Source organism: Battus philenor, unplaced genomic scaffold (genome assembly GCF_028537555.1).
Source record: "Battus philenor isolate CCGP_79_NKW_IND1 unplaced genomic scaffold, ilBatPhil1.0.hap1 SCAF_25, whole genome shotgun sequence".
Classification (NCBI taxonomy): Eukaryota; Metazoa; Arthropoda; class Insecta; order Lepidoptera; family Papilionidae; genus Battus; species Battus philenor.
Window position 1 is genome coordinate 1,068,291 of NW_027181688.1, and position 20,452 is coordinate 1,088,742.

A 20,452-nucleotide genomic window follows, 5' to 3' on the forward strand; every position below is an offset into this window, starting at 1 on the left:
ATAATATAATAATTATCTCTGTGTTTGGCACTAATCGGTGTAACATAGCTCCTGAAGATGCCCCGTAGAGTGAAATACGTGTTGAGTGATTTGGCGGTGGCAGTTGTGTGATTCGCATTGTTTGCCATTTATCAGCGGGCTGACGGTATGCGGCAAACAATGCGAATCACAAACAGATATATATTCATCTGTAACTTAGATCTTAGTGTATATTTAAAAAAATATATTTCTATTTGAATCTCTGTCGTGATGTTACTCTGTGTCAGCTTCGAGATTGGCTCCAAGTGTCTCTCGCGTGCGGTCCGCCCGTAACGACTTCAAATTGTCGTTATTGATGGCTCGCTTGCAACTCGCAACCTTTCTTTTTTTTTCATTCATGTAACCCCCCCAATAGGGTCAAATGGATAAATTGAGGAGCGTCGTTGCCAAGCGGAAAACGCGTCACGAGAAGACAGTTCGTTTGTCACTTCCCTCGTTGTTTTACGTGCGCGTTTCGTGTTCCAATTTTAAAAGCGCACATATTTTATCCAATGCAATTATACTCATACTAGCTGATCCCGCAAACGTTGTTTTGCAAAAAAATTAAAGTTTTAAATTAACAAATGTAAGATAAGGGTTGATCGTAGAGGGGTGAAAATTTAGGTTTGTATGTATTTTTGTATGCTGTATCATAATAAAATAAAAACCATAAAAATTGTCTAAAAAATTAAAAATAAAATTTAGGGGTGGACCACCCTTATCACTTAGGGGTATGGAAAATAGATAGTAGCCGATGCTCAGACATACTGAATACGCATGTAAAATTTGGTAAAAATCGGTCAAGCCGTTTCGGAGGAGTTCAAGTTCGAACACCGTGACACGAGAATTTTATATATTAGATATTTGTTATGATTCAATAAACAAACATAAACTGCAATTATATAAAGTCACGTGATGAAAAAAGAAATGTAAAGTTGTTGTAATATTTAAAAAACGTAATAAACCTGTTTAAATTTATCTAGATAGTATACAACCATGAGTAGGTAGCTATGGTAATATAGCAAATTGTGGTGTAAGAACGAAGACGAAAGAAGAAATATGTTGCACAGGATACGAGTTGGATGTAAAGAAAGAAAGATGATAATATAGCAAACTGTGGTCTAAGAACAAAGATGAAAGAAGAAATATGATGCACGGGAGACGAGTTGGATGTCAAGAAATAAAGATGATAATATAGCAAACTGTGGTCTAAAAACGAAGATGAAAGAATATGATACACGGGAGACGAGTTGGATGTCAAGAAAGAAATATTGCGAAGTATTGAAGAAGTGTTGTAACGTTCTTGCTCCACACATGGTAGGAGAGAACGAAACGTGCAAAAAGAAGATACTTTCAAAACCTTAGTCGTATATAAAATTCAAAATATCTTTATTCAAGCTGCAGCTGGCTCGGAGCTGATCTAGCAGCTGGACAGTAACTCAACAGTTTCTTTTTAACACGTTCACTGCGGGCCCAATTTTGAAGAACTTTCAGCTGGTGCGGCTGAGGTCGAATCAGCCTCAAGCTGAACTTCCTAGTAGTGCGGTTGAGGCCTTTTCTGCCTCATGTTCATCAATATTTTTTTACAATATTGAGTCAATGCTTCGCAGACATAAAGAAAGCTATATTTGTCTTTGTCATACCTCATACGGTTGAGTGTAAACAGCCGCCGCACTAGAGAGAAAACACGAGTTTTACGCGCCGCACCAGTGCAAAGTTTACCATGAGGCTGAATCGACCTCAAGCCGCAGTGAACGTGTTAAACGAAATTAAAAATTGTTTGTTGTGTACATGTATATCAACCATGTAATCAACAAAGTTTCACAGGTTTTGACCGAATTAAATCTACGATATCTTGCGGAACTTTATTATAATTACACGCACTCATACCCATAAAAGATAACTATTTTTCAATGTATCACTAAGCAACCGTTAACATAACAATTTATTTAAAAACATCTCTAGGAAAATCTCCAGTTTTAAAGTTAAAAATATCCAGTACAAATCTTTTCAATAATATATATAAATATATAGTAAATACCGACGGTACAGCCTCATTTTAAAATACCGTAAGAGAATACGCTATGAAAATAAGTATACACGAGTCGAGTTTTACAAAGTCCATTAATTATCTCATTTTTTTATTCTAAATACGAAAGAGTTGAGTTTACTTGAAAGAGAGATGTGGGTTCCACTGAAGGCTTTAATCCAAAGTAATGCTCAACGATGCCTTTGAGCCAGTCAGCTATTATATATAATACTAGCTGATCCCGCAAACGTTGTTTTGCAAAAAAAAATTAATTAACAAATAAAAAATAACGGCTTATCGTAGAGGGGTAAAATTTAGTGTTGTATGTATTTTTGTATGTTGTATGATAAATAAATAAAAATTCGACAAATAATTAAAAAAAAATTTTAAGGGTGAACAACCCTTTTCACTTAGGGATATGCAAAATAGATAGTAGCCGATTCTCAGACCTGCTGAATACGAATATAAAATTTGGTAAAAATCGGTCGAGCCGTTTCGGAGGAGTTCAAGTTCGAACACCGTGACACGAGAATTTTATATATTAGATAGAATTTCAGACGCAGCATGGGTACAAGTTCCACTAGGTAGATATAAAGTCACGGGAGTACCCTGGATACGGGTAGATCGAATCTTTGAGGTAGTCTTACATCTTGCAGTGGGCATCTATCGACTAAAACAGTGATGACGATTGGACATATAACACTGAAATTTAAGTAAGAAAAGGACCAATATTTAGCCACTTCCACACATGCAGTGGTAGTCATGCAACAAAGTGCACCGCCCGCCAGCACGCTGATAAATGCGTATGCGGCAAACAATGCGAATTACACAAGTGCCACCGTTAATCCACACGTGTTTCACCCCTCCACGGGGCATCTTCAGGAGTTATGTTACACCGATTAGTGCCAAATAGTGCAGATGCAATTGTAATATACAAGTTTTGATTGTAACTATATATCTATATTGTAAACAAATGATAGTTTAATTAAAGTAATTATTTTATAGTCATACGTGTGATTTATAAATATGTATATTATTAAGTGCACCGGTACTTAATAGATGTATGGTACATCACTAAACGCAATTATTAAACGTTTAACACGTCAAATGGTCCGCTCTGACGAGTCCGTGACGCAAAACTTGTCCCCGATTCATTAAACCTATCATTTCATGACCTCATCGATTATTTAGATTGTATATATTTCTGTATGAAGTATAAAACTTATGTGATGAGAGTATTACTAGAAAATACATGTGGTAAGGATGTGTTTACATGGGTATACAAAATTGAGTCTACAAATCATTGTTATTTCAATCATAGAACTTCCTCTGGTGGAAGTAGATCTTTACTTAAGTTTCCAATTCCTATTTGGAAGAATTTAAGAAAAGAACGAATCATTTTTAAAGGTCCTTGTCAAATTTTTTAACTTGAACTAAGTACACCCAACTTTTATACTGATTTTCGCTTACTTGTATCTATTTCTTGTGGAAATATCTGACGTCAAAGATATCTTTGAATGATACAGGATTCCGTGACAAGAGGAGTCAGAAGGAGAAAGAGTGAAATCAGAAAGAAAGAAATTGTGATGGAAGATAGACGAAGAGAGATGCTGCACTTTGTTAGTGCGACATTAAAAATAAACTAGACATTGATGATATAAAAATGCGATGGTACCGTGCATTTGGACCTTGAAACCTTTCATGGGAAGGAGTAATAATTAACAGGTCCACAGATAAAAGATAAAAATTAGATATCTGGGCTCAATCAAACATAAATAAAAATATGCGTTGTCTTTAAGATCTAGGAACGAAATAACTAACACAGACCATTCCATTACTCTTTCCAATTTGATAGCTCTTAAAAAGTCCTTATATCATGACATTTAAACATATGACATGTTGAACTTGATTTCATGTTAAAACAGAGATAAACAAACAGAAGGTACGATATGTGACCTCAGAGAAATGATTTGTAAGTGATTTTCGCATACGATAATGCGCAGTTGTATAATTAAAATTGAACGTAGCAATCTATCGCACAATTAAATGTCCACGCGCCATTGGCAACGCCTAACCCCGGCTCGTTAAAGATAAACTCCGTTTAAAAGTAGGTTGCTTTTAAACTTCATTGATAATAAATAACTATTATATTTTCTATATATAAATATTTATTCTACTCTTTTTATATTTAGTACAAAAAGGCATTCAATTCTTTATAGGCTTTTTTTTTGTTTAAATGACCCCCGCTATTGGGGGCCTCTCGTACTATCTTTCCTATCTTGTGGTGGGACAGGGTCTTTTTTGGGCAATTTTTTTTTTCACTTAGTTTTTTTTTTATTTCCGTTCTCTGCTTCCATTATTCACATGATCTTTCATTCCATTCTTTTATACCACATTTCTTCTTTCTTACCCTTTTGCTCTGTTCGTCTATCATTCTTCCCTTTTTCTTTTTACATTTTTAGATTTATATTTTTATTTTACATTTTTTTACACAGTATTACTTATTCTATAATTATTTCTATCACATCTTTATAGGCTTTCCTTGTCAATGAATCTTAAACTTCTTTTGAAAGAGTAAGAAATGGAAATTGAAGATTAGATGAGATTAAGATGAGAAGTACAAAGAGGCTTCTCCGGGTCATATTTGGAGGAAGTCAACTTAATCAGATTGATACATAAATATATAGAAGAAACATCTTTACCTGTTCGGAATAACGAATCTATTACCAGTGTCATAGAGAGAGATATGAAATGGACTAGAAAAGAGTGTGAGAAGTGACATCGTCGCCTCCCTGATGGTAGACAGAGATAGATATCTTCTTAAGATATTGTCACAGAATTGTAAAGAAGTTGATTAATAAAAATAAAATTTAATATAGGACATAAATTGTAACGAAGCTGTGATATCAAAGAATATGGCAAAAAAGAGAGTCGAATGAGAACTGTGTATGAAAGAAAGAAAATGTAAGATATTGTAAAGCTTGGAAGATAAAGTAAATATAAATAACACCTTGTGTTTGGCACTAATCGGTGTAACATAACTCCTGAAGATGCCCCGTGGAGGGATGAAACACGTGTTGAGTGATTTAACGGTGATAGTTGTGTAATTCGCATTGTTTGCCGCATGCGCATTTATCAGCGGGCTGGCGGGCAGTGCACTTTGTTGCACGACTACCACTGCATGTGCGGAAGTGGCTAAATATTTGTCCTTTTCTTACTTAGGATGGTCTTCCGCAAAATAACACCTGATTCCATTAAATATTAAAGTAAATATTGTGATGGATGAGTAAAAAGAATGTAAATAAAAATTCCTGTGTCAACAATAAGACACATGGAACGAGAGGCCCACCGAAAAAGTGAGCCATATAAAATATTATGACATGAATGCTTGGCAGCGATGTCGCCTGATTGTTTTGATTTCATTTAGGCTATATATAAAGTGTATATGTATACATCCGTGTTAAACTTTATTAAAACATGTGTTGTTGTGGAGTTTCTTTCTGCTTCTTCTACACAACTATAACACCTTGCGAAGCAGAGTAGAGTCAAAAATAAAATAGTTAAAAAAATATGTTAAATTCCAATATAGTATAAATAAATATTATGTTATCTATGTTCACCAGTGATGGATGTTTGAGATGTGATAATGAAGTTTTTTTTTTATTGGCTACGTCGATTCGTATAGCATAAATATAAAACGTAATGATTTTCACATTTTTAAATATCAACCTTCTTGGACAAGTTACATTAAAAAAAGAACAACGTTTGAAAAAAGAACGAAAGTCATACGTCATATCAAGAGGCAGCCGGATCGATTGAATTTAGTGTAAACCAGATTGAACGTGCTATGCCCTTTGTTACTAATTAGTGAACATTGACCGATACAGATAAAGATAAAGTGTCAATCGGTTGTTTCCAGAACTGGGTGCAATACGTCTTTGATGCCAATGTCCCAATTATGAAACATAAAATTCCAAATTCAAATTCAAAATAATTTTATTCGAGAAGGCATTGATATGAACTTTTGAATCTTTGGTTCAAACCCCAGTAGCTTTTTAAAAAAAAAGATATTCAACAATTTTCGTATCAACCATAAAACTCTTGAATGCCATGATAAGATTTATTTAATAATAGTCCAAGATGTCTCATGGAACTTTATTATACACATACATTCAGACCCGTGAAGGATTTGTTACAATAATTAGTTTAGTTTTGTAGTTACGATTTTATTTATATTTTTTGTATTTATCATGTCAAAAACTATTTTTATACAATTTAAAATTAAAACGAATAAATAATCTTGTCAAATATATTGAAGATCATTAAATAATCTGTCGCTTTTAAGTTATAAGTAACACAGTTCGTTTATCTAAAATATATAAATATATATTTAATACCAACACCAATGCTCCGTAATAAAATACAGTAAGATTAAAATGAAAGTATCTAAATATATACATCCTTATAAAGAAATAGTATGACATAAGATCAACGTGTATTAGGGATCAATGTTATATACAGGATGTTGGAGGAGTGAGTTGATATCATAGGTCAAGAGTTCGACTTCCGGGATACAATTTTATATAATTCACACTTTTTCATCATTTATTCCTATGTCCCCAAGATGGCGTCCACAGTACGTCGCCATCCCGAGCGGTCTTGAGCCTCGCGCTTTCCTTCACTCCGCGTCATTCCAGCTGCCTTCACTTCTGCAGTGATCGTCCGTCGCCAGGTTTGCTTTGGGCGGCCGCGTCTTCGCTTTCCTTGAGGATTCCATTCTTGCTTGCCTCGGTATGTGATCAGGGTACCTTCGGAGCGTGTGGCCTATTCAGTTCCACTTGCGTTTGATCTGCTGGTAGATCGGCATCTCACCGCACGTTACGTTGAAGAGTTTCGTGGTATACCGAGAATACGTCGAAGACATTTGTTAATGAAGACTTGGAGGCGACGCAAGATATCTTTGATAAAGAATGAACGTCAACCCTCCTGCCAAGTGTGGTGATTATGGTATATTCTACACAAACATATATATATATATATTTCCGCCCATATATATATATATGGGCGGAAACGACGGGTCTGTCTAGAAGTGTTCGCCTCTGCATTTTATTTATCATCTTTATATTTAAGATATATTTTATATCGATATTTTAGTGTGCAATAAAGTGTATATGAATAAATATATAAATAAATGATACTAAAATTTTAGTACAGATAAATATTATTTTAAATAGTCTCTTTGAATTAATATTACAGATAACTATAAACGTCTAAACTATTTATTTAATCTGTGACAGTTTAAATATAAACAACACTAGCTGAAATAGCTCTGTCAATTTAAAAACAAAAAAGAAATTAAAGTCATTTCCTGTGATAATAAGCTGCAATTAGATGCTTTTAGTAATGGTATATATATATATATATATATATATATATATATATATATATATATATGGTATATATATGTATATATTTATGTATATATATATATATATATATATGTGTGTGTATATATACATATGTCTAGCAGTGGGCAAGTTTAATGTAAAACAGTGAACTATGTATTTCCGGAATTGAAGATGCGATCTATGTTCGCAAATCTCAGTCTTCTTCCACTGGGCTACTATTGCTAATAATTATTAAACCAAAAGTAATTTATTTCTAATTTTATTCTTTAAAGAAAGGTATTTTCGCTTCGGGTGTAGAAACTTAATTTTAAAATTAATAAAGACGAATTCATTTTATTATAATATATTTCATATCCACGTATATATGTTCTTTGTTTGGTTGTCTGTCCTCTTTGGGCTAAATTTAATAAAATCAACAAATATCTATTTCAATCTGTACAATGTAACATTGTATTTACATTAAAATTGACAGTTGATATCGACAGTAAATTAACAAATTTATTTAAAAAAAAGAATATATTATCTTTAAATGCAATCACGGCGTTAAATTCTGAATGGCCAGTAATTGCGAACTATTCGATAAATCGTAACTCGTGGCCCGCGCTGTGAAGAATCGATTTTGAACCCGCGATATCGACATACTAACATTGAAAGTCGATTCCATTCATATTGGAAATGTATTTAAATATTTTGTACACATGTGTGACCAAAAAAAAAGAAATTTTAAAAATAAAACTATACACTTAAAAAAGAAAATACATTCTGAATATAAGAAATATATAGAGCAGAGTTCCCCAAACTTTCTTGTGTCGTAGACCCCTTGCCATATTTTTCCGTGTTAGATAGACCCCCTACTTACCTGATATTGATTTCCTGTAAATTTCTAACTGTAGTGAAGTTTAATATTAAAAATTTAAAGTAAAAACACATGTTAATTTATACATTTATTAATTGAATTTAAATTAAAACTACTCAAAATAAAATTTTGTATCTGTTATGTAAAATATACGTAACATTAAATAAACATGTATTGCGACCACAAAGCGAATACCAACATCCTACAACTTACACAATTTTATAAACATACATAATAATTTTTTTTACTTCATAGGTACTTTTATAAATAATGTAAATGTTTTGATATTATAAGATAGTATGATGTAAGTAAATAGGTACTATCAGTGTATGTGTTGAGATCCACTATCGTGGACCCCCATTTTCATTTCATGGAACCCCAAATTTTTTTCGCTGACGTAGACCCCTTGCAGGTTGTCATAGACCCCTAGGGTGTCGGTATAGACCACTTTGGGAATCACTGATAGACGAAGGTGTGTTGCCGGTGATGATACACGGTTAACACACGTGGTAACATACGTCGCCCTCATATAATAATATATATTATAAACGAATTGAAGCATCGGTAAAAAGTTAAAAGTCCATCGGAATTATACAGATTGAATTTCGAAGAGTGTGCGGTGGAGTTACACCAAACAATTTCCCCATCACCTTTCTTCCGTCGGACAACAAGATGCACATATTCACGACATGTATACACAGTTGAAATTCCTTCCACCCGCGCTAAGCGTTTTGCTAATACTGTTCCAGTACGAACAGCCAAGTTGAACAACCTAACGGCGTCATTGTTTCTAGACAATTATAAGTAATTAGTCTTCAAGAAAAGAGTCAAAAGGTTTCCACGCTCATATAAAACCAATATATAACTATCTGCCGGCATTCTTATTTCCTGAAAAATGTAACCCGAGTCTCTTCAAGGTGAGAGAGGACATATACCTATTGAAATAGTGTGCTTGATGTTCGACATGGTCGATTTCCATGACAATAATAACTTCTAAATTAAGGCCTTTAAATATATATATATATATATATATATACATATATATTAAGGCAGTATATATATATTTAATGCAGCAGTAGTCGTGCAGCAAAGTGCACCGCCCGCCAGCTATTTACAGTTTTTTTTCATTATTTATTTCTACCAATGAGGTTGTATTCCAATTATTAAACTTTTTAACATATTTTCATTTCCTGTATAAACGTAAAAGATAATATATATATATCAGAAACGACGGGTCTGTCTAGAAGTATTCTCCTTTGCATTTTATTTATCATCTTTATATTCAAGATATATATTCGATATTTTAGTGTGCAATAAAATGTAAATGAATAAATATATAAATAAATTATATTAAAATTGTATTACATATAAATATTTTTTTTAAATAGTTTCTTTGAATTAATATTACAGATAACTATAAACGTCTAAACTATTTATTTAATCTGTGACAGTTTAAATATAAACAAAATTAGTTGAAACAGCTCGAACTGTCAATTTAAAAAAAGAAATTAAAGTCATTTATTGATAATAAACTGCAATTAGATGATTTTGGTAATGTTTTGATTATATTTTCATTGTAACACTTTATGTTATATGATGATTATTATTCAATTAAATACGAACATGTATATCTTTATTGTTGACGTCAAATGTTTAACAATAAAATGTTTTATCAACACTGATATAAGAAGAGAAAATTATTGTTATCGCTTTAAATCAAAATATTTTTTATTCTTATAGGCTTATTATATGCGTCAAACATAAAGTGTCGGCATTGATGTCCCCTACAGGAAGCTACCAGCTCGGAAGGCAGTTCCTGTTCAGCCGGCGAGAAACTCAACAGTTGCTCTTTACAAATATAGTTTTATAAAGAGCGCACGACAATAATTAGCTTGTCGAGCGAGCATCAACATTTAATTCCACGCATTAACATCATTTTAAATAATATATTTTTAATATTTGTTTTAAATCTCTCAAGTGGCAGATCTGAAATTGATTGTGGAATTTTATTGTACATATATACACCTACATACGTAAATTACATATTTCTTCATTATAAACATTAATAATGCCTAAAAAATAGATTCATTTTCAAGTTTTATATTCAGCAAAAGCTTTGTAGATTTCTTATAGATTCAGGCGTTACCTCGCGGAAGTCCATCCTAACTAAGAAAGGAACATATAGTTACTTCCGCTATGCAGCAGTAATACTCGGTGTTTGGAACTGATCGGTCTAACATCTCCTAAGGATGCCACGTGGAGGTGTGAAACACTTGTAGAGTAGATTAACGGCGGCAGTTGTGTTTCGCATTGTTTACCGCACGCGCATTTATCAGCGGGCTAGCGGGCAGTGCACTTTATTGCACGACTACTGCTGCATAGCGGAAGTAGCTAAATATTGGTCCTTTTTTTACTTTGTAAATTTATTATACATGATGAATAGTTATACATATATATATATAACTATTCATCATATATAATAAATTTATATATATACATATAAACTTTAAAGTTTTAACATCTATCTTCAATCACACTATATACAATGATCACTTTGAAATATATAACATAATTTTTTTTATTGGTATGCAGGTAACAGTGGTATCCCAGCTGTAGAGGAGTGATACTTGCGATCGTAGGTCATGGGTTCGATACACGGGATACAATCTTATATAATTCTCACTTGGTGTATTATTTATATAGGATTGCCACAGCTCACAAATGAGGTTCCAGAGGATGGGCAGCAGCCTTCTCCGTTTCCGTTTGCTAAGCGTTGGCGTAGTAAATCTCCCATAGAGGTATCAATGGCAGAGTAATATGTCTTGAAGAAGGCTTCTTTGCGCTTAAACCACGACTAGAATCCGACACGCCAAAATCTTCTAGCAGTACAAAGTCAACAGCGAAAGATAGTAAATAATAATATTTTCTGAATTACGAAAACGCTTATTCTTATTTTTTTATTATTTTATAAACCAGATATATAATAAAACCAATCAGCCTGTATATAACAGATTTACAGTTTTTTTTTTCATTATTTATTTCTACCAATGAGGTTGCATTCCAATTATTAAATTTTTTAACATGTTTTCATTTCCTGTATAAACCTAAAAGATATATATATACATATATATATATATATATATATATATATATACACATATATCACAGGCGGCTGAGGAGGTCTCTGTAAAGTACAATCATAGCCTAAAATAAACATTAACATGTGTAGTGCGGCTTTCTTGCAAAATGGATGCAGTTCGATTCCAAACAAATTATTTTAAGTCTGACGAATCCTTTGTTTAGCTGTGCACGTTTTACTTCTGACATTCACACACACATATTTGTTGACTTATGTCTATCTATATGTATACACACACACACACACATGTATATACATATATATATATATATATATATATATATATACATATATACATTATGGTGTTAGGATTTGATGGTGTAAAAGTGCAATTAACGTCATGGTCGTACGAGAGTGCATATTATATGCAAGTGACGCAATTTATTTTCCAGTTAACCGTGAACCGGATTTATTTAAGTGCTCCATGACAGCTGTCACCGTGACATTCCGACGCGGAATCGTAGCGCGTGACAGGCAATTTGGCGGGAACTCGACGAATTGCATTGTCACGTTTTTTTTTTTAATTTTTTATTTAAAGAGCAGAGGTATCGTATGATTTTCTGCCAGAAATTGATGCAGTAGGTATTTTAATATAATACAAATTTTCAAGTTTTGAAATAATAGCATGGAAAATTTAAATATTTTTTAAACATTTTAAAATTATTATGTTATACAAGTTAATATATTTCTTTAAAGATCATTAGATTTTTTCTTCATTTCAGCCGATTGACACCCACTACATGACTTAGGTCTAATCCATCTATTTCTCCGTGGTTGCCAAGAACCTTTCGTCTCCAACTTCAACACCAGACAGGCTATTCTTCGAGCTGCTTCTTTACTATATATGGTTAATGGTTACTAATCTTTACAAATGAAATTTTACATTTACCAATGTATTCACCACAGATAATAAAATTTCTAACAAAAATCTCTTAAACAATATACCATGACACACAGCGCAATAAGAATAAAGAGGGTCATGTATTGCGCAGTAATAAATATAAATTATACGGGAGACCTTGATCCTTACGTTTCTTTATTATATCATTTAACAAATTGCAATCGAAATAATTTATATTTAATCTTACGCGATTTTTTTTCTAATATACTTAAAACAGTGTCCAGTGCCTTTCGAAAAAAAGAAAAAACAAAATTGAGCCGTGAAGGTGACAGCGCTAACCTTGAACTGATTCCGCGCGTCAAACGGTCGTTGACCCTGCGCGATGGAACTGCATTCAAAATGGCCGACCTTGCCGAAATAAACGCATCTGGTTACGTGTGTCATATATTATTACAATCTTTATTTAATTAAATATAAAAAATGTAATCCATCACTGATGACTGCTTTTTTATATTAAATTTTAATAAAATACTTAATTTGTATTTGGACGGAATTATTAATTGATAATAGGAAACGTTTACACGTAATTTACTTTTTCCAATAGTTATAAACCACTCCCATGTTATATCTCTAAAATATTACGTAAAAAAATTTAAGTTTATTTAATATATAGTTGTCAAAAATATTGCTAAAGTGAGAAAGATTATTCGATCTCTTCTTTTCTGCAGAAATGTTGATGATATTGGTAGAATAAATTGTTTAATTCATTCTAAAACAAATTACATGTTAAATGTTCGATTTTTAAAAACTTGAAAATACGTCGGAATGTCAAACTTTTTTAAAAAAAAGCAAAAGTCAAATGACATACAGCCAGATTCAATTAAAAAAAATGTATTTTTTTTAAATCTTTTAGTAAATTACTATATCGATTTTAAAATAAATAATATATATATTATATTTCATCATGAACAGGAGACCTCGAATCCGTGAAATTAACGTCCAAGCGGCAACTACATGATGCAACATAATATCCAACGTCGTCATTTGAAAACTGCTTAGAACGCATAACAGTTAGTTGGGTTACATTTTTAAACCACTGTTACGCTTTCTTTACGTTTTCTAATGCAATTATTATTCTCATTCGCTTATATTCAGTTGCGTGAGATATAAGTGACTTTGTTTTTTTTTAAAAGATTAGCTAAAATTGTCATTTAATACTTCCGTGCATTAGAAAGGCTGGAAATAATTTTTAGGTTAGTAGGTCTGTGTATAAAATTTGCCAAGCGTCTGTTTGTCATAAATTGGTATATTATTAGGCACATTTCAAACCATTTTGAAGGGTGTTTTGTGTTTTAAACTCGACTCTTATTATTCCGCAACAAAAATATTGGATCCGTGTGACTTCTGGCTATATATAACTCAAAAGGACAATACGGAATACCGTTTTGGCACCATTGTAGAAATAAAGACCCAATAAAAAATGATCTTGAAGACTGCACCGGAAAAAGACTATACATAAACATAATAGGAGTTCCTTTGAAGGAAGAATAAACAAGAATTTACATTGACTTCCACTGCCACTCGAAAAGCTTTACGACCCATCACCACTACCACTTTATACGAAACATTCTCATATCTATGTCAGTGACTTTGGTTCTTTTGTGGAACTCCTCAATTCGGATCGAAGTTCCGAGCATACCTTTCTACATTGCTCTCTGCTACATTCTTACAGATGTAAAAGAGTGTTATATCAACTCTATAGAAAACAGTATAGCATAAAACTTAAAATATATAGAAAAGTAAGATAATGTGATGAATAAAATAGGAAAAAATATATAGACAAGTAAGATATAGAAGACAACAAAAAAAAAACTGTTTTTATTAATTAACATGCGTATCTTTGCTTATTATGTCGTTTAATATGTCACATTGACGTTTTGTTTTATTGCGTAGTGGTGATATATTCAGACGATATAGTGAAGTTGATCACAAAACCGCCCTTCAGAGACTGTTTTATGTTATCATCATGCCTGAATTCCTCATTTCTTGTTGTCTCTTTCTTCTTCTTGTATCTTATCTCCTTTTTTCTTATCATTTAAACTTTCTTTTTCAGGATTTTTGTTCTGTCTGGTGGGATTTTCGCGTCGATCTATGAATACAGTGGCGATAATCATGCATAATTTTCTCAAATACTTTCTCTGTCCCTCTCGATTTCAGGATGTGGATCGGAGTAAGCTGAACGAAGAGCTCCTCGTATTTGCGAGATCTTTAAAGAAGATTTTGTTCTTACAATGCTTTGATATTGGTACGGACTATACGATTTAAGAAAGGTAATACACCTATCCCCCGATTTACACGGTACTTGTTTTACACGTTTTCGCTTTTACACGGTTTTCACCAAAAAATTGAAGCAATTGTTAATAACCGATTCTATAACCATCTCTCATAATGTAAATATTTTTGCTTCAAACATCGAATCGGCACAAATAACTTCGAGTGATGAAAGTGAATTCGATCGAAAAAGAATGGGAGTAATTTCGGACAGTGATAAATATAATAAAACCCCTTTGGTTTTATTTTTGATTCTTCTGTTTAATGTATTATAATTAAATAAAAAAAACAGTGTTTCCGTAATGTATTAAATATTTTAACTTGTCAATGCATTTTATTTTTTTTCTGTGTTCACCTAAAAATATTGAAAAAAATCACAAATGTTAAATAGCAAAATTATGCATTTTGTGCAAGCTTTTCGATTTACACGGTTTTGACTTGAAAATTTTTATTTTCGATTTACACGGTTTTCTCAGTAACGTATCTGCCGTGTAAATCGGGGGATAGGTGTATTACCTTTCTTAAATGTGCAGTGAAGCCTGGCAGATATATCGTGGTGTTCATCTGCTATTGACCCCACAATAAAGATCATATTCACCCGGTATAGTACTACAACTAGAGACCCCAACAAAGGTACCATTAAGAACTAAAAATATATCTCACTGGATATTTCTACATATAAAGAAAAATAACAGATATAATATGATAGCTTTCATACCGTGGGCGTGTGAAAAAGGTCTAATGGATTGCCTTTGTCAGGCGTCGAAAATCATTATCAGTATTCGACGCCATTGTTATATGATATATCAGTGACGTAAGTAGTGACGTCACTGAGTGGACATCCCTACAGATTAACAATCCCACAGATAAAATACAAATATAAATTATCTTTTAGATACATCGGTAGCGAATTGTCAATTTTTGTATATATATATTTAACACCCAAAATCAATTAATGTGACATATTTCGGTGTGATCAATTTATATAGGTGATTAATTTATTTATTCATGTACAGCCGCAGTACATATAAGTTAGTTGCATATGAATAATGGTTCAGTTATGTGTTACTTTATAATTGACACGATAATAAATAAATACATTTACATCGTGTTTTACTAGTGTAGCCCTTTCATTTGAAACCCATTTTGAGGGGGTTAAGGAAAAATATGTAATCCGCCATTTTGTATCGGCGGCCATCTTAGATTTATAATGTTATTGATTTTATTATATTGTATTGTCATCTTAATTGAATGTGTGTACCAAATTTCAGATCAGTCTGACAACGGGAAGGTGCTTAAATTTCAATTTCTAATTTTGACCCAAATAAATAAACAAATTCCGTACGGGTCGAACTAAATAAAACCGTTTAAAAATATACTTTATACAATATTGTAAAAGAATGTAGAGAAAAGCGATCGCATCTAAGAGGAAACATCTGACTTACGAATTTAGACCTCAAAAGAGGTCTTAATTTGAAAACATTCGAGATTCCTCCGGCGCTCAATTTTTATAAAGGATGTTTATATAAAAATACTCAATTAAATTTAAATATCTGTTATGGATACAGTGAATTAATAAGATAGTTTTTTATGCCCATATATATATATATATATATATATATATATATTGGTTATCATGTATATATCAATCTAGTGTTACATTGTAATATGTAAGATATGAAGACACTATCGTGATGTACTAAATACCTTCTCCAAAGATATTTATGGAGGGATATATCATAATCGCTAATCGCCACGCTAGGCAAACGTGTTAGCGATTGCAGTGTGGTATTATGGTACGCAGATATCGCTGCTGCCACTCCTCTGGTAACTTTGGAGTGGTGGCGATCTTATTTAATCAATTTGTGACCTACCAGGATACCATAGCTATATAATTGCTATTGACATGAGTCAACATCTTTACACGTTTCGTGTACACATTCCCAAACTTATATGTTGTAAAATAAATTGTAAAACTAAAGATATTAGCGAATAAAGAGAGGCGATGTGTGTTAAGATTTTGAATTAAAGATACCATAGAACCATTTACTAGACCTATAATTATCTATCTCTTAGTTCATTTCTTTTTCTTCTTGCTTCTTTCTGAGGCAAGTGCGATCGAACCAATACTGATCGAAGTTAGATGTTTTTATTTATTATTGTATTATATTTATAATATGTATTAAACCTTTTTTATTATAAGTATATTTGTTATATACGTATGTATGTATGTTTAAGTATGTACGTCTATGTATGTTTATGTATATTTATGTTTATTTGTTTGTGAATATGTATTTTTTTGTACACGTGAACTACCCTTTATAAGTACTATTATCTTTTCCTTACTATGGTTGTCTGTAAGAGATTGCCTTGAGTGATAAGACCGCCCATTGTACTTTTCTGTATATTATTGTATCTGTATATTATGTATCTTATCGTGTACAATAAAGAATATTAAATAAATAAATAAATAAATAAGAGAATGTAATGTTTGATAGAAAATTGCTTACGAAAATATATTAAAAACAGTCTGCTATAGCTGTAAGATGGTGGAACAAGAAGCCTTTTAAACGGGCCTTTATTTAAAAAGTGACATTTTGGCAAACCCTCATGTCATCTTATATATGTGCATGTGTGCGTGTGTGTGTGTGTGTATGTGTGTGTTAATTTTTAATTTTAATAATCATATATATTAATGTATTTCACGACGCCATCTCTCACGTTCATACTTAATATCTGTTGATGAAATGTCACTTCGATTTTTTATCTGTGTGGATGTTCAACGAAACGTCAAGGTATGTTTAATCGTGACATCGTGTGTAAAATGCCTACGGTGTTGGTTTTAAAAGTACACCTTTAGACATTTAACGCGCGTTTTTAAACGGTTTTATTTAGTTCGACCAGCAAGGAATTTATTTGGATCGAAATTAGAAATTGAAATTTAAGCACCTTCCCGTTGTCAGATTGATCTGAAATTTGGTACACAGATTTAATTTAGATGACAATACAATATAATAAAATCAATAACATTATAAATCTAAGATGGCCGCCGATACAAAATGGCGGATTACATATTTTTCCTTAACCCTCTCAATATGGGTATCAAATGAAAGGGCTACACTAGTAAAACACGATGATTATGTCAAAATTTAAAATTCAAGATGGACGCCATTCCAATATGGCGGTCTAGGTACATATTTTTCCACAACCACCACAATATTGGTATCAAAAAACCGTTTAACTTAAAAGTTTTTTAAATGCATTTATTTCTGTAAAATATGTCGGCAACAACGACATTACTTTCCGGTCCTCCTAATAAAACAGCCGAAATAAAATCAAAAAGTGTTCCCACGGTCTTTTAGTAACATTTCGTTTGTTACAACTAAAAGTAGTAAAAAATACATTTAAAAAACTTTAAAGTTTTTTAAATGTATTTTTTTTTTCTTTTTTTAATAGTTAAAGGCGTTACGACTGCACTGCCTTTAAGGTATAGATAATTAATAAAACAGTCAAAAATATATAATTATAAAATTAATTATAATAAAGTGCTAGTACATACAAAACCAAAACTGTTTGTGTGATACTCGCACAGCGACTTGTCTAAACACGCAACACAAACGATATGTGTCTACATAATTTTTTGTATTTCATATGTATTATACATTTATCGATTCTAATGTTTATTATAAATAAAGTTTTGTTAATCATTAATAATGATTTACCGCCTGAAGACGTGCTAACTCACTACCTATTTTCAAGAAAATGGTTAAGAACCATTTACTAGACCTATAATTATATTTATATCTGTTAATTCATTTCTTTTTCTTCTTCTGTTTCTTTCTGAGGCAAGTGCGATCGAACCAATACTGATTGAAGTAAGTTAGGTGTTTATATTTATTATTGTATTATATTTATAATATGTATTAAACATTATTTATTATAAGTATATTTGTTATATACGTATGTATGTATGTCTATGTATGTTTATGTTAACCATTATTAGTACTTTTACCTTTTCCATACTATGGTTGTCTGTAAGAGATTGGCTTGTGTGATAAGACCGCCCATTGTATTTTTTTGTATATTATTGTAAAACTTATTAAATGTATTTTAACGTGTACAATAAAGAATATTAAATAAAAAAAAATTAAGTGTTACTCTATGTGCGATCCAACAAACAATTTTGAAATTTAAATTGGCAATGACTAAAAAGGTTGCTAACCTCTGTTATATTAAACATATTGTGAAAGAGTTCATAAAATAAACTGTCCGATTTTTCGTTGGTTCTTCTCGCAACTGTACGAATATGGGACCCTGGTGGATTTTAGCTGGAGTATGGTTTTTATGGGACCTCAAACTGATTCATGTTTTTATTGACCTCTTTTGACATTATTATTACCTTTTGGTTCTTTTGATTATATGCAAATAATAAATAGTGATAAATTAATAAATATATACATTTACAGGGCAGATTATTTCTTTCAGTGGAAGGTATTATGCATCCACAAGAACCTGATGAATGTAGGGTATGCCTCAAAGGAGTTGTACGTGAGCATGTGTTCGACTAAAGAGATGGTGCTCTTCTGGAGTTTATTCTTCTTTTGGGGGAGAATCTCCTGATGTAGAGAAACATCCTGTACCTAACTCACACCAAGCTGACAAACAAGTTTTCTCTACTATCCAATAATACAGTGCAAAGGTTCAAAGACGTTTTATCCGCCAGGTTCAGGGTCTAAAAAGCGAAGGGGTCATCGTTGTCTTTTGGAACCCCAGCACAGATACTGGCGCACAACCTGAGTATGCTAGTGTGGGGCAGGGATGGAACTGATGATGATTAAAGACAAAGTAATACCAATTATTTGAATATATATATGTTATGAGAATTAGTTTAATTTGAACTTATTAAAAAACTTAGTTAAATTTTAAGTTAGTAAATAAGTTTAAGAGACAAAAAAAATATTTCAGATGAATTGAACGTAAATATAAACGCTAATGTCTGTGGAATATATATCCTAATATTTAAAAATATATATTTATAACTATAGAATATACTTTTAACTGTTATACGTGTTAAAAAAGATTCCAAATTTAAAACTGTCGTAATTTAATCTAAAAAAAAAACTCAACTCACCTTATATCCGCTTCTAATACTGCAATCACAAATACGCTGTTGTTATAAACTTTTTTTTTATTACTTTATAGCGAAATCCAACATGTATTCTTTTCGGCCAGAATTTAACATTTTGTTATATTGAATATAATAATATCCCCCGCTATCAACACTTCACATACATAGGGGATGTTCGAAAAATTGTTGTCCCGAAAATATTCACAAATAAATGGGATACACTTGTTTAAAATAGTGAGGGGCGCTGTTACTAATGTATTGTCGATAAATTTTCGTATAACGTGTTCGAAGTGAGAAGGCGACGACTTGAATGGCGTATCGCGTGCAACCGAAGGTATTTTTATCAGTAACGTCGTAACTCAAGTTTAAAGTTATATCAAAATGTCGTGTAGTGATGCGCATGCGCATATCGACTTTCAATGATCGTGCAGTTTTATTTAATACATACATCACAACGTCAGCTAGTAATTGAGGTTACAAATACATGTTATATATATTTTAATTTATAAATTTAATGTAGGTGAATAAAAAGTCCAGTTACCTTGACATTTTTTTGTATAATAACTATATTGGTTAGAATACAGGTGATTTTTTAAAGTTGTAAAATTATTTTACAGAGGTCTTCCGCGAGGATCGCCACAAGGAGCGGTCACAACCTTCTGCATCGCGTGGGTCCACCCAGTGGGGGACAATCCCACACGT

General features: G+C 32.0%; 1 protein-coding gene across 1 annotated transcript in view; it reads right to left on the reverse strand.

Moving 5' to 3' along the window:
• Nucleotides 1-20,067, reverse strand: part of LOC137924971 (neural/ectodermal development factor IMP-L2-like) — a 111,409-nt gene extending 91,342 nt beyond the window's left edge. The window contains exon 1 of the mRNA XM_068768394.1: nt 19,754-20,067. The gene's annotated coding sequence lies outside the window, so the exon portion shown is untranslated. The remainder of the gene's footprint in view (nt 1-19,753) is intronic.
• Nucleotides 20,068-20,452: the final 385 nt, after the last annotated feature.